Consider the following 13,315-nt stretch of genomic DNA (forward strand, 5'->3'; position numbering starts at 1 on the left):
TGTGTGGCTATGAATTCCTCCTAAAATGCCTTACTTTTCCATAGGGTTTTGGGAGCAAGCAAGGTATTTCAGAATAACCCACAGACATATTTTCCCTCCTTAACCAAACAATAAAAGCATGAGTGCCAGCTCTTTCTCAATGGAGAAACTGTAACCCTGAAGAGGAGGGACAGTTTGCCATGATATTTCACAGCAAACTACAACAGCTGAAAAGTACAGGTTTGGAGGAGAACTAAGCGCTGCTTGCACTTTGCTGGCCACAAGATTTATACCCTTGGTCAGCACCTATGCAGAACTGAAAATGGAGACTTCTAGAACTGAATAATCCTGACTACCACCTTCAGTGCATATGCCCAAGCGCACCAAAAGCTACTTCATAGTCTACTGTTGACAGAGACAGGAAGTTGAAGAGGGCACAGTGGGTGGTTCTGTGAATTCAAAAATGACCACTGAAACAACCAAATTATCTAAATAGCTGGTCTATAATAACATTGCACTTCCCTTTCTTTGGTATATTATTGTGCACATTATTGCAATAGGACCTTACAGGCTATAACAATGTTCTGGCAACAGTAGACCACCTGTTTCTACATATCTAACCCTTCTTTTTTATGTGCTTCCTCATTATATGGAATACAGTATATGGAATAAATAAAGTTTAGCATTTTTGTTATACAGCACCTGAGGGCTGCCATAGGTTGAGATCGACTCAAGGGTGGTTAAAAACCAAATCCTGTATAAATGGATGCTTGGTCACTGACATACAATTCTTGGTCATTGACATGCAAAGATGAGCATAAAGTAAGGGAGACAAAGAAAGATCAACAAGCTTACTTTTTTAGATGGGTGGCAGAGATGAAACAAGGAATCCATTTATACAAGTACTGTATAATAAAAATGCTAAACTTCATTTATGCAAAACAAGAGAAAGGGAAGAATTATTCCAAACAATCACACTGTGGGGAAAAATATCACAAAGAGTTCAGTTTCAGATCAGTTTGAACACTGGCACTGTTATTTCCCCCCTCTATTTACCCTCTATTTTTCACCTTGTCTTTTACATCTTAATTTAAATTATTAAATGTGATCCCCTACACCCAACGAAACAATGATACCAAAGGAGAGGGAGGAATCTTCATTAAAGTGGAGTGAAGCAAAAACAAAGAAGTGGGGGAAGGTGAGTAGAATGCTTTTTTAATCTGATACAGCATCTTAAAGAAAGACTTTAATGGCCAAAAAAGAAAGGAAAAAAAACTAATCATGCTTTTAAAATATTTTATGCTGCTTGCAATTTCAGGCTGAAGTGACTGATTTCCTCTATGACAGTACTTTAAATAATGTGTCATATTGTCAAAATCTAAAACCAGATAGGAGTACTTTTTAAAACTATAAAGGCAAAGCATTCAAAGAAGCTCAAAATTTAATTAAGCAAAACATTAGATCAGTTAAGTCTAAATGGTAGTATAAAATATTAAGGTAAAACATGTATTAGTGTGAGATTTGCATTTTTATGAAGTATGAATCACAAAGAAATGAAAATGCTGCTAAATTTCGGTTAACTCTTTTTTTTAACTCTTGTTTCCATGGCAATGCTGACAGTAAGTTTGCATGGGATATAAGATATGGATTTTTTTTCTTTCTTTTACAAAACAATTTAGCTGAGAAGTGGCAGCTTCATGGCCTCTTTTCAATTTTCTAATATGCCTGAAAGGCACCAAAAAAAAAAAAAAAGCCAGCAGAAGTCACTGACTGGAAAAAATGCAGTTGTTGAGTCCCTCTTTTTAGTCTTCTAGTTTGCCGTATGCTTTTAAATGAGAATACTTGCAAACATCTCCCACAGCATTCTAATTGTCAGACAGAGGTCTTGTCTCTTTAATCTGCAGTCCTTACATAGATCAATTAGGGAAGCTTTTACCAACATTAAACCTTAGTATGGGGATCATTCGAAATTCCTGTAATAAGGCTGCCTACAACATAAGCACTTGAATCTTTTTCTTTTTCATTCTAGATCTAAGAAGAACTGCTCAACTCTCTAATGAGTAATCAGGGATTGAGGTTTCTAGGCTACAAAATCTTGTGGCAAAAGGGGGGGTTAGTATCCACCCAAATCAATACTGTATTACTCTCTCCACAGGCAAGAGATGCTGGGTCAGGAAAATCATGAAAAATTCATAGCAAAGGTGGTCAAGTCATCCATAAGACAGAGAAAATAATGCTATATCTAAAGATCCCTTGAGCAATCGAAGACACTTTACAGATTTCACCATGGATAAGTGCTGGTTTGTTTCATTGATGCGCCATAATACTGTTCCTGTCTTACTTCTGAAAATAAATGAGGATGTTTTGATCTATATTTGCTATCTTTCTTATTTATTATATTCACTTCTCAACATCCACATTAGTTGCTCACAGGACAATTCCAACTGTTTTATGATGAAAGGGGGATAGTAGAAGTCCATTTCTAAGAGCCTATTTCTCAGTAGCAATAATTTAATTTAATTGTACAGAGAAAGAGCCAATGATTTCATTTTTCCAAAACAAAACAGAAAAACACAGTCTCTCTCTCTCAGGTCCAAAACAAACTGTAAAAATAATCAAGTTTGAAATAGCTTTAACTGCCCTGGCTCAATGCTTGGGAATTCTGGGAATTCTAGTTTTGTGAGACATTTAGCCTTTTCTGTCAGAGAGCTCTGGTTCCACAGTAAACTACAATTCCCAGGATTCTCTAGCACTGAGCCAGGGCAGTCAAAGCTGGATTATTTCTGCAATGTGTTTTGGAGCTCACTTACAAACTCAAGGTGCTGGAGCCTAAGGGAAGATGTTAAAAAAGTGAAAAGCAGAGCTTAGAGGAAGAAGGAAATGTGCTATTTTCCTTAGCAATTCCATCATCTTACCTTCCAGTTCCTGAAGGCAGCTAAAAACATTAAAACAAAGTAAAAGAGTAGCACATTAAAACAATAATAAATAGTACAGATTAAAAGGACAAAATGAAAACTGCATATTTTTACTGCACCTAAAGGGTTTGAGACTAGAAAGTGATCACAACTTCAAAGAAAGGGGATTCCACTCCAGGAGCAAAATAGAAGAAAGTATTTTTCTACATGGTTTCTTCTAAAGAGCTTAACATCCAGACAAATTCATAAAAAGGGAGGAAGGCCCAAACCATTTAAGGATTTAAAGATTTACACTGATACCATAAACTGAGTTTGTCAACGAGTGCAGTTTTTTCTATATTACGACAATAAAGAATTGGTACTTTATACTAGTTAAGTTTAGCTATGTTGCACCAACCGACATTCCCAGATACGGGAATGTATTCTGAATGCATTACAGATATGATATAATTAAGGTATGGGTACTTGCTGCCAAGACAAGTTGATTCAGAAAAGATGATAGCTCCCATTCAAAATCAAGTTGTACAAAAACACTCTTTGCCACTGCTGCCACTAGGAATCAAGGAATAAGTCCTTGGTGTAAGTCTTCTATCAGACTTGCAGCAAGTCTAAAACTAACTAAGGGGCTGAACAGACTGCCCCTAAGGGGCAGCCTGCAGCTGCCACTTTTAGCGCCGGATCAGGGCAGTGGCAACTACATGCCATAGCCCTAATCTGGCCTTTCTGCCACAAAAAGCAGCTCCTTTTTGCACCATGGAAAGGGTGCCATAGCCTCCAGCGCCACAGCCTTTTGGTGCTCCTTTGACACTGGCCTGTTACAGACAGCCAAAATAAAGCTGCTTCGAGTCACAGTGGAGGTATGGTGTTTCAATGATGCATGCATCCTAAAAGTCCAGAAGCCACACCAAAGCCATGCTCCAGTCTGGGAGTTGGCTTTGGTGCGGCTTCTGGACTCTTAGGACGCATGCATCATTGAAACACTATACCTCCACTGTGACTCGAAGCAGCTTTATTTTGGTTGTCTGTAACAGGCCATTGTGTCATTTGGACACAGTGCCAGAGGAGCACTGTAATGCCACCCGCCATTGGTGAAGTGTATGGCATCACACCAGCATGGGGACAGAGTTGGGGGGGGTCGTGGAAATATCACGTCCCTACTCCACCCTGATGCCAAGCTTTCTCGCCAGTCTGTTGAGGCTGTATGTGATTATTTATCGGTGGTAACAGAATCACCTATTATCACCTACAGTTCATCAACACCACCAACATAGAACATCAGCTGAAAAATATGCTTTACTACATGAGGTCCAGATACTGAACTGGAACACATTCATGTTGTCACAGTAGACTAAAATCCTCAGCCATTCCTGATTGAGAGATCTTAGAACAATAAACAATGCCAAATCTGAAATCACTCCATCTGACTCTTGATGGGGGATTATCAGCAACAGGAGAAAACCCCTACACTGTCCCAGCTATGCAGCAGATAAGTGAAATGGGCACAGTGCTAAAGCACCATCTGATCAGTGATGCTTTTACAGCAACGCAGAGCTTTTACAGCAAAGCAGAACTGATTTCAGTCAATAGAGAAGATCAGTCACAAGCAAGAATTGTAATACACAGATATAACAATTCTAAAACTGATATAAGCCCCAACCAAACTTTCTAGCAATTTTATCTATATGTCTTTTGATTTCCCCAGTGCCCAACAAATGTCAAGAACAACAAATCAGTTTTCATCCCATAGCTATTAGGACAGTTGGGAATTTTTCGCCCTCCTTTGGCAGGAAACTGTAGCTTTCCTTCAAAATATGGGCAGCTTGTCAGGAAATTACACAGTTTTCTGGAAAAAAATGCAAATGCTCCAGAAAACTATGCAGCCTTGCTTGACAACTGTGTACTCGCCATCCACTCTCCTCCTTCAGACCAGCTTACTGCCCTCCCCATCTAAGCCAAGCCACCTCCCAAACTGTCCACCTGACCTGGCAGAAAAGGGAGGAGAAGGAAAGGAGCCCATGGCTGCTGCTGTCACCACCAGCCTCTCCTTTACCCCTTCTGGCCAGCATCCCCGCCAAACCAAGCAGAAATAGTTAGGAAGATATGCAACACGTTTTGCAGACTGTGTTGCGTGGATCACAATCAGTAGTGTGGATCAACAATGTGGCGGCCTGTGGGGGCTATGGAAGAAACTACTAACATGCATTGTGTAGTTATCACTGCCTTTTAAAAAGAAGTTGAATAAGCAGGGCAGATCCCATGATAGTTGATTTTACAGTAACTGTGGTAGCTCTTTTAGGATACCAGGGTGTTGGTGTAGCTTGTGCTAAATCTGGTTGAATTTATTTGAATCTCCCTGTACTGGAACATATCACAGGCATTTGCTAACTGTTGGTGATTTACTTGTACTGTTCCTACAGGAAAAGGCTGCAGCTGCAGGGAAGGCAATTTGACTTCTGAATTAATCTGCATAGGGCAGCTAACCTGTGTGTTTTATCAAACTGTGTTTTGGATCAGATAGAGTTTTCTCTTTTAAGCTACTTTTTTCTTAGAGGAACAATTCCCTTCCATGCACTGCCTTCAGGCTTTTAAAAACTATATAGTGAAGGGAACATTTTAACTATCGAACTTCAGTATATATTGCCTAGATATTTCAATACTGCCTTTGCAAGAGGACTTCAGCTTTCCTGAGCAAACTGAATCAAGTATCAACAGACACAATTTTAACTACTTATTTAAACAACCATCCCATGAATAAGAATCAATGCATTTAATACTAAACTGAGAAATTGTGTTGATTTGTACTAGGCTGGCTGCAAAGATGGAAAACTCATACTGGTTCTTTTCAAGCTAAGTCCTGCATTATGGAGACACAACATAACATTTCTGCATGCAGAACTATGCAACAGCTCCTTTCTCACACATACCCAACCCCAGCTTTTAGCTGCAGGAGCTCCACTCCACAACCATGTAGTGGCAGGTGGGTAGTAGGAAGCTATATCCTTATAGCCAAACACAGAACAATGCCATTGTTTACTAGGATACATAGCCAGCTACTTCTCCAGTGCTCTCTGCTCTCCATCAGTAACCAATGACTGTGGAAGAAGGGCTCCTTATTCTAAAAGGTGTCTTGTGTGATTTGGGTTGTTTTGTGAGGATGATAAGAGAATTCCCACCATTGCAACAACCAAAATGGTGATTTATGATGGCATAAGTTGCATTTACACTATTGCAAGTCATTTATAGGATGGCAATCTATATCTATAAGTATTCATTCTCTCCTTGGCCTGTTTTCTATAATTTTAAACAAAGCCTAATTTTATAGGTTTCTCCAGATGTGCTAAATAACCTCATAGCAATTTTGAAACTCCTAGCAAAAGAGATGTCTAGGTGCAGTAACCTTCAAAATCTGGCTTTGGCTCTGATGACCTCTTGCTTCTGCTCTTTGCCTCACTAGCAGCTACTACTGGAAATAGCTATATTGATATTTGAAGGTCTGAGATGAATTGATAATCAATTAAGTAAAAATTAAGGCCAAATTGCATGCAATTTAGTACAGAATTCTGAGCTATAATTTCTACAGTCTAATAGCAGAGAATGGGGAGGGTACAATTTAGACCTGGGATATAGCATGTAGAAAAGTGTTAAAACATCACCTCAGCCTCTGAACATCAACTACAGTATCTTTTTGGAAGCCAGCAAGAAAGTTTTGGGGACAGATGTTGATCTTACATAGTAAAAAAAAGTTTTATTATAATAAGTAGAGAATTTTAAACATAATTCTTTTAGGCTTAATCTTAATTATATAACTTAGATAAACTGTTATCCTCATACAAAATATATTCTGCTGATGCTGCAAAATTTGCATTTTCATTAGATTTTAACATTCACCACCTAATGCCATAAATTTGTTCTTTAATTCCCCTGAGTGTTTCAACATATTGAATTCTATTTGCTTTGTGTTATGTTGGCAGCAAATCTGCAGTGAAAAAGCTGTCAATATATATTCATAGCTAACATTGTTAACTAAAAGCAATATTATTTTTCCATTGTAAGCTGTCATAAATGTTTGGCACCCTGTTGTGAATGCCAAAAATGTCAAAGAAGGAAATAATATATTTTCTTAAACTGTGGTGATACAGTGTCAACTTTTCTGCTTTAAAAAACATCCCATTTATGTAAACGATTGCAACGTACCAAGAAAAGGAAAGCCTTTTTCATACTATTTTAGAGTATTGAGGCACTACGCATAGTTGTATAGGCATTACTTTAAAATATATCACATGACAGCATAACTATAATGCATCTACATTCATGAAAGCTGCTGTTATATTTCTTATATAAGTAAGTTCACAGTTATAAAGACATTAAATCCTTAAAATATATATTATACATCTGGGAATTGAAATTTGTACTTTTAAAGAGACAACCACTCCTTAGGATTGAGACACAAAAAGTCAGGATTCTAAGTTTTTTTCTCCAACCATGAATTTATACCTAGGTAAACCCCAATGAGTCTGATGATGCAGGTAAGTGTGTGCAGGAATGCAGCCTTAAAACATAGGGCTATTCATTAAATTAACATCTGCCCTTTGTTCCAAAAAGCTTTCTAAAGACCTTTCTTACAGCTACAGTTACCTTTCACACTGAACAATTTAATATAAGAACATTTGAGACAATACTTTAAGGAAAGAGTAATATAAACATAAATATAATCTCAACAACCTAAAAGATAAGATAAATGAATGTTTCTGATTTTAAAACAACAGTGGAAATTTCTGTTACAAATAAGACATAGCTTTTGCTAATGTAAATATTATATATATATTTTAATAATAAAACTTTTATTTATATCTCACTTTTTGTTAAAAACAATCAAAGCGGCTTACAAGTGTTAAAATACATACATACATACATACATACATATATATATTTAAAAGTGCAAGAAGAATATGAGGAACATGTGGCTAGTAACCATGTAATCTTCACACACGACGGTATGACCATGTCTCCCCTCTGTTGTCATCCCTTCACTGGCTCCCCTTTCCCTTCAGCATTTGGTACAAGCTTCTCCTGCTCACCTTTAAAGCCCTCCATGGGCTGGCCCCTCCCTATCTCTCTGAACCTCTTTCTCCCTACATCCCCACTCATTCCCTCCGTTCTGGTAGCCAAGGTCTCCTGTCCCGGCCCAGGATTTCCACTGCCCCGTCCTGGATTTGTCCCTTCTCGCTTGCCGCCCCTCACTCCTGGAACCTCCTCCCCTTAGAAGCACGACTCAACACATCTCTAACCAGCTTCAAAGCCGAGTTAAAGACTATATTGTTTAGGGAAGCATTCCCAGGGAGTCTGTGATTGTGTCCTGGTTGTTCAGATGCTTGACTCAATAATGGATATTGCTGTTTTAACTTGTTTTATATGATGTTTTTAATTTGTTGCTATAACTTTTAGATTGTACGCCATAGGCAGGCTTTTATATTCTTGATTTTACTTGGTTTTGTACAGCGCCGTGTAGAATTACGGTGCTTTATAAATAAAGCTAATAATAATAATAATAATAATTTCCATCCCTGCTTTTAAATGCTGGCTACTATTTAATTCATAGCCATAGTCAGTGCTGGTTTAAATCTTAACCATGATTAAGAACAATGGAGGGAGATGGCAAGTATACCAGAAGCAAATGCAGGGGATGTACAGCAATTTACAACAAGGGCCTGAAATAGATGGGCCAAATGAGGTAGCTTCTGGCTGCTTTGGGGAAGTGAAGTTTAGACAGTGCATGCCCCTGACGCAGCTGGAAGCCACTCTAAGACCAGCTAAGGCAACCGAAGCTACCAGAAAAAAGGAGTGGCAAAAAGCCACTCCTGCCAGTAGCCTGTTAACCACAGCGATAGCCCACTTCAGGTGCAGGATGTCCAGTCGCCAAAATCCTTCAGCGATCAGGGCGAGAGCAATCTTGAGCTGGTCCTTTTGGCCTGTCTGCTTTACCCCATGATTACATTTGAAAGCAATATAACAATTTACTTGCATAGGGGCTATACAGACGGGCTGCTAAAGACTGCCCATTTTGCAGCAACCAGGTGCCACGGCCTACAGAGGGGCCAAAAGGAACCCACTTCTGGACAGGTTATTTTTGCATTTCAGTAGGGGCACCAAAGGCGTGCTCACATGCCATGATAACGCCCCTTGTGCGTAGTGCTATTTGGGCACTGTGCTGCATGGATTTCATTATGGGATATATTTTGGGATTTTTTCATCTTTACTGAAATCTAGCAATAACTGACCTACCCAGAGAGAGAGTGAGAGAGACATACACACCTTCCTACCTACTGGGTGACCTTGGGTAATATACAAACTCTCAGGCCCAGAAAACCCCATGATAGATTTGTCTTAGGGTCACCATAAACTGAAAATAACTTGAAGGCATGCAACAACATATATTTCTACAGATCAGAGTAACATTCCAAAAATGTTAACATCCAGTCTTAGGCAATTTCCCCTTTGGGTAACAAATACAGATTCTCGCACTGCAGAGAAGTTGAAGCTGTGGTTCAAGTCTTTACTAAGTAATTCCAAAGGTTTTAAACAGTCTAGTGTCAGGCTTTTCTATAAATCTTTTTACAACTTTTCTCCCACCCCTTCTGCACTGCCTTTTCTCTTGCTCTGGCTAGATTTACAATTCCAACAGGAGTTCTGAGTCATAGGTGCGTTACAGACCGCCCCTTTGGGGCGGCCTGTAGGTGCACCTTTCCCCGCCGGATCGGGGCCTCAGCGGCCAGAGCGGCAGCCGCTGAAGCCCCGATCCGCTGCTTTCCGGGCTGCGGGGAAGCAGCAAAAGGCCCCTTCCCCGCAGCCTGGAAAGGGGTGTCCTTGGGGCTTCAAGCCCCAAGGACACCCCGCGGCGGCGGGGAGAAGGAGAAAAGGACCGTTTGGCCCCTTTCTCCTATGGTCCGCTGGGCGCAGCCGTCTGAAGGCTGCACCCAGCGGACCAAACCAGGAAGGAGCTCCGAAACAGAGCTCCTTCCGGGGTCGCGGAAAGGGCGCCCTAGGCGCCCTGCCGCAACCCTAATACGTCACAACCGCGCCGCCTCGTTTGGAGGCAGCGCGGTCGTCACGTATCGATGGTGGCGGCCGTGTGGAACAGCCGCCACTATTTTGTGTGCGCACAGTGCGCACTAGGATTAGGGCAGTGCAGAAGCACCGCCCTGTCTTAACCCTAGTACGCGTTCCGCGTGTACTTTTTAGCCCGTCTGTAACGGGCCACAGAGACAGGGAGAGGAGGAGGGGAAAAACCCTGATATATCACATATTATCCCACCACTTCCAGAACACTCAGGAAAACACTGAGTGCCATTGCCTGCAAAGAAACCCATTTTGCTCCTCTGCTCCAAACTGTACAACAAAAGCCCCAAATTCCATCCAACTGTCAGAATTACAGTCAGCCACAGTAATAGGAAAGATAGAAGAATACAGTATGAGGGAATCAGTAAGGACTGAAAAGGAAGGAAAAAATACGGTTGAATAACCATCTTCTCTAACGTGATGGAATTGTCCTGACAATTACCACTTACCAAAAACTATTACTAAATATGGGTGGGCTAAGACATACACCACAAACAAGTTTTTAAATAGAAAGAAAATTAAATGTGTCATATTACTGATACCATTATAATCACAGCATAGTATTCTTTTTGTTTACAGCATTTAGAATTCTTGTTTGACATTCTGACTGACAGATGTCAGGCTAGGAAATTAAACACACCTGGCTATTCATATTCTACTCGACAAATGTCAGTATCACCATCAGAAATATAAAATATGTTTGTTGTCAATTTCAGTAATTTGACAAGTGTGATATTCTTACAGACATTGGAAAGTAAGCATGTGATTTTTACACAATATAGTCTAGTCTAGAACTGGCAAAACCACTTCTGAGTAAATTCCACAAACTCACTGTACATTGACTACTGAACTTGACATAGTACTGAGTCCAAATCCGTCTACGCCCAAACATTTCTTACTTGAAAGATTAATAACCTATTAATCTACAAGTATACACATATATACATACACAGAACACAAGCAGAAGTTGCCAAAGTTGTTTATTTTAAGACAATACCATCATGTGAGGGACCTATAAAATTAGTAGATACCATTGTTCCCTTACACAGTGTACCAGCACAGAAGCAGAAGTAACAATGAGAAAAATTATTCATAATGAACAGAATAATATCTGTACATCTTTTCATTCTCCATGTGAATGGATTGGGAGTTGGAAAGAATATAAGATTTCCAGGCTAAAAAGCAGGTTCACAACAGGCAGGTAACTTTGTTGTAAAGAATTATAGCAAGGCTTTTGGATAATTTTTTTCCTGGTATTTAAAACTCCTAAATGTTATATAAGAGTAATTCACAGAAAGAAATAGATGAAGTTTTTGCACAAAAATATGCTTAATGAGCAAAACTGAGTTTTCTGCATGGAAAATACAGATCCTACACTGCTTCAGCATATGATTTTCAGTGATTTATACATCACGATCCTGTACGTATCTAGCTCTCAGTTGAGACTTACTCCCAGAACTGCACATTTGCAGACTTCCATCGAGAGCATCTTTAGTGACATTAAAATTTACATCGTATTTTTAGTTATGTAGCATTAAATACCATTTATTTCAGTGTAATTTAAACATGAGTAACTGTGGTTTGGGTAGGAGCATATTTGTAGAGAATATATAAATAGAGAATATATAAATACACAATCAAAAATATATGTGATCACTACAGGATATCTAAAGTTACTGTAATTATATTTACCGTATATAAGATGAAACATGTAACGTGTATACAAAGTAATAATATACCTATTTAAATAAATAGATCCTGTCTTTTTAGTATTCTTGATCTTCTCACACTATCATTGTAAAACTGTATTTTTTTGGTTCAGTGGTTTGATGAGTTGTAGATCCCAGCATTCAGAGGCAATGGCCCTACCTCTAAAGGCTGTCACTTTCTTCAAAACCCACTTTCAACCCTATATTCATTATTCATAATTGTCAATTATTAAAACATCACCTTTCACAAAGCTAGCTTTGGGTATATTCCTGTTTCTGGTGATAGTTGAACTGTCCAGGTCACTTTTAAGACCTTTAAGATACTAGGATCTTGTGAAATATAGGAAAATGTAAAACATCTCTTTTGCTGATGAGCAAAATTATCCTCTTTAAAGGGGATAATTTTTAAAATAAATACATAAACTTGGATCCTATGATAAACTAAAGGAACTCATGGAATGAAAATGTCCAGACTCTTACAGCTTCCATACCCTTTAAAATATCCACTTAGTTTTGGACTCAGCATCTCCTTTGAGCCCATACTCCAGGAGAGCCCTATTTGTAATTTATCTGTTATGAAAAAGTACCTCTGACCCATCCTGATCATGTATGCTACAATTTGTCCCTTGAGTATTTAGGACTTTGGAGACAGAAAATTTGGGATCATTTTATTCTCTATTGCCATGTTTTCTAGGATTATATAATAAATGCACTCAGTAAAATGCATACCCACAAGTAAACTAGAGTTTAGGATTATCTTGAGGCACCAATATACAATATATATATATAGATAGATAGATAGATAGATAGAGAGAGAGAGAGAGAGAGAGAGAGAGAGAGAGAGAGCACCTATACAATATGTTTATTTTTGTAGTTAAGCAACCTGGGTTCTTTTTATTGCACTAAGCCTATTATAATGCCCCATAGTGAAGAAGTGACTACAGTGGGCCCTTGTTATCCACTGGAGTTTGGTTCCAGGAACCTTACCCACCCCCCATAGATAACAAAATCCATGAATGCTCAAGTCCCATTAAATAAAATGGCATAGTAAAATGGTGTCGCTTATATAAAATGGAAAAATCAAGGTTTGCTATTTGGAATTTATACTTTTTTGAAATATTTTCAAGTTATGGATGCTTGAATCTGTGGATAAAAAATCCATAGATAAGGAGGGCCGATTGTATTATAATACAGCAGTCTAAGACAGACCCAGAGTGATATCATGTAACCATTTAGACTACTGTTTTCCAGGTACAGTATTGGGATCCTGACTTGGATCCCATGGCTGGGAGCATCCCAAGTATAGAACTCCACCATGTACAGAGGCAGAAGATGGAGGGAGAGATGACTTTTGTCAGTTTCATGCTCCATGCAGATACTCCAAAAATTAATTCTAGAGATAGAACAGTGAGGGAAGTGGCTGGACAGTACCGTTGCTGTTTAGTTTACTGATTAGTTTAATAACTAAATTGATTAAATCTGCAATTGTAGTCATTTGAACTTAATCCCTCTAACGAATTTAAAACCAAGATGGTTAGGCTCCTACAATACTTAAGAATTGATAACTTAATTGTTTACAGAACACATGGTGGCACA

The sequence above is a fragment of the Sceloporus undulatus genome, chromosome 4, assembly GCF_019175285.1.
Source record: "Sceloporus undulatus isolate JIND9_A2432 ecotype Alabama chromosome 4, SceUnd_v1.1, whole genome shotgun sequence".
NCBI classification, from domain to species: domain Eukaryota; kingdom Metazoa; phylum Chordata; class Lepidosauria; order Squamata; family Phrynosomatidae; genus Sceloporus; species Sceloporus undulatus.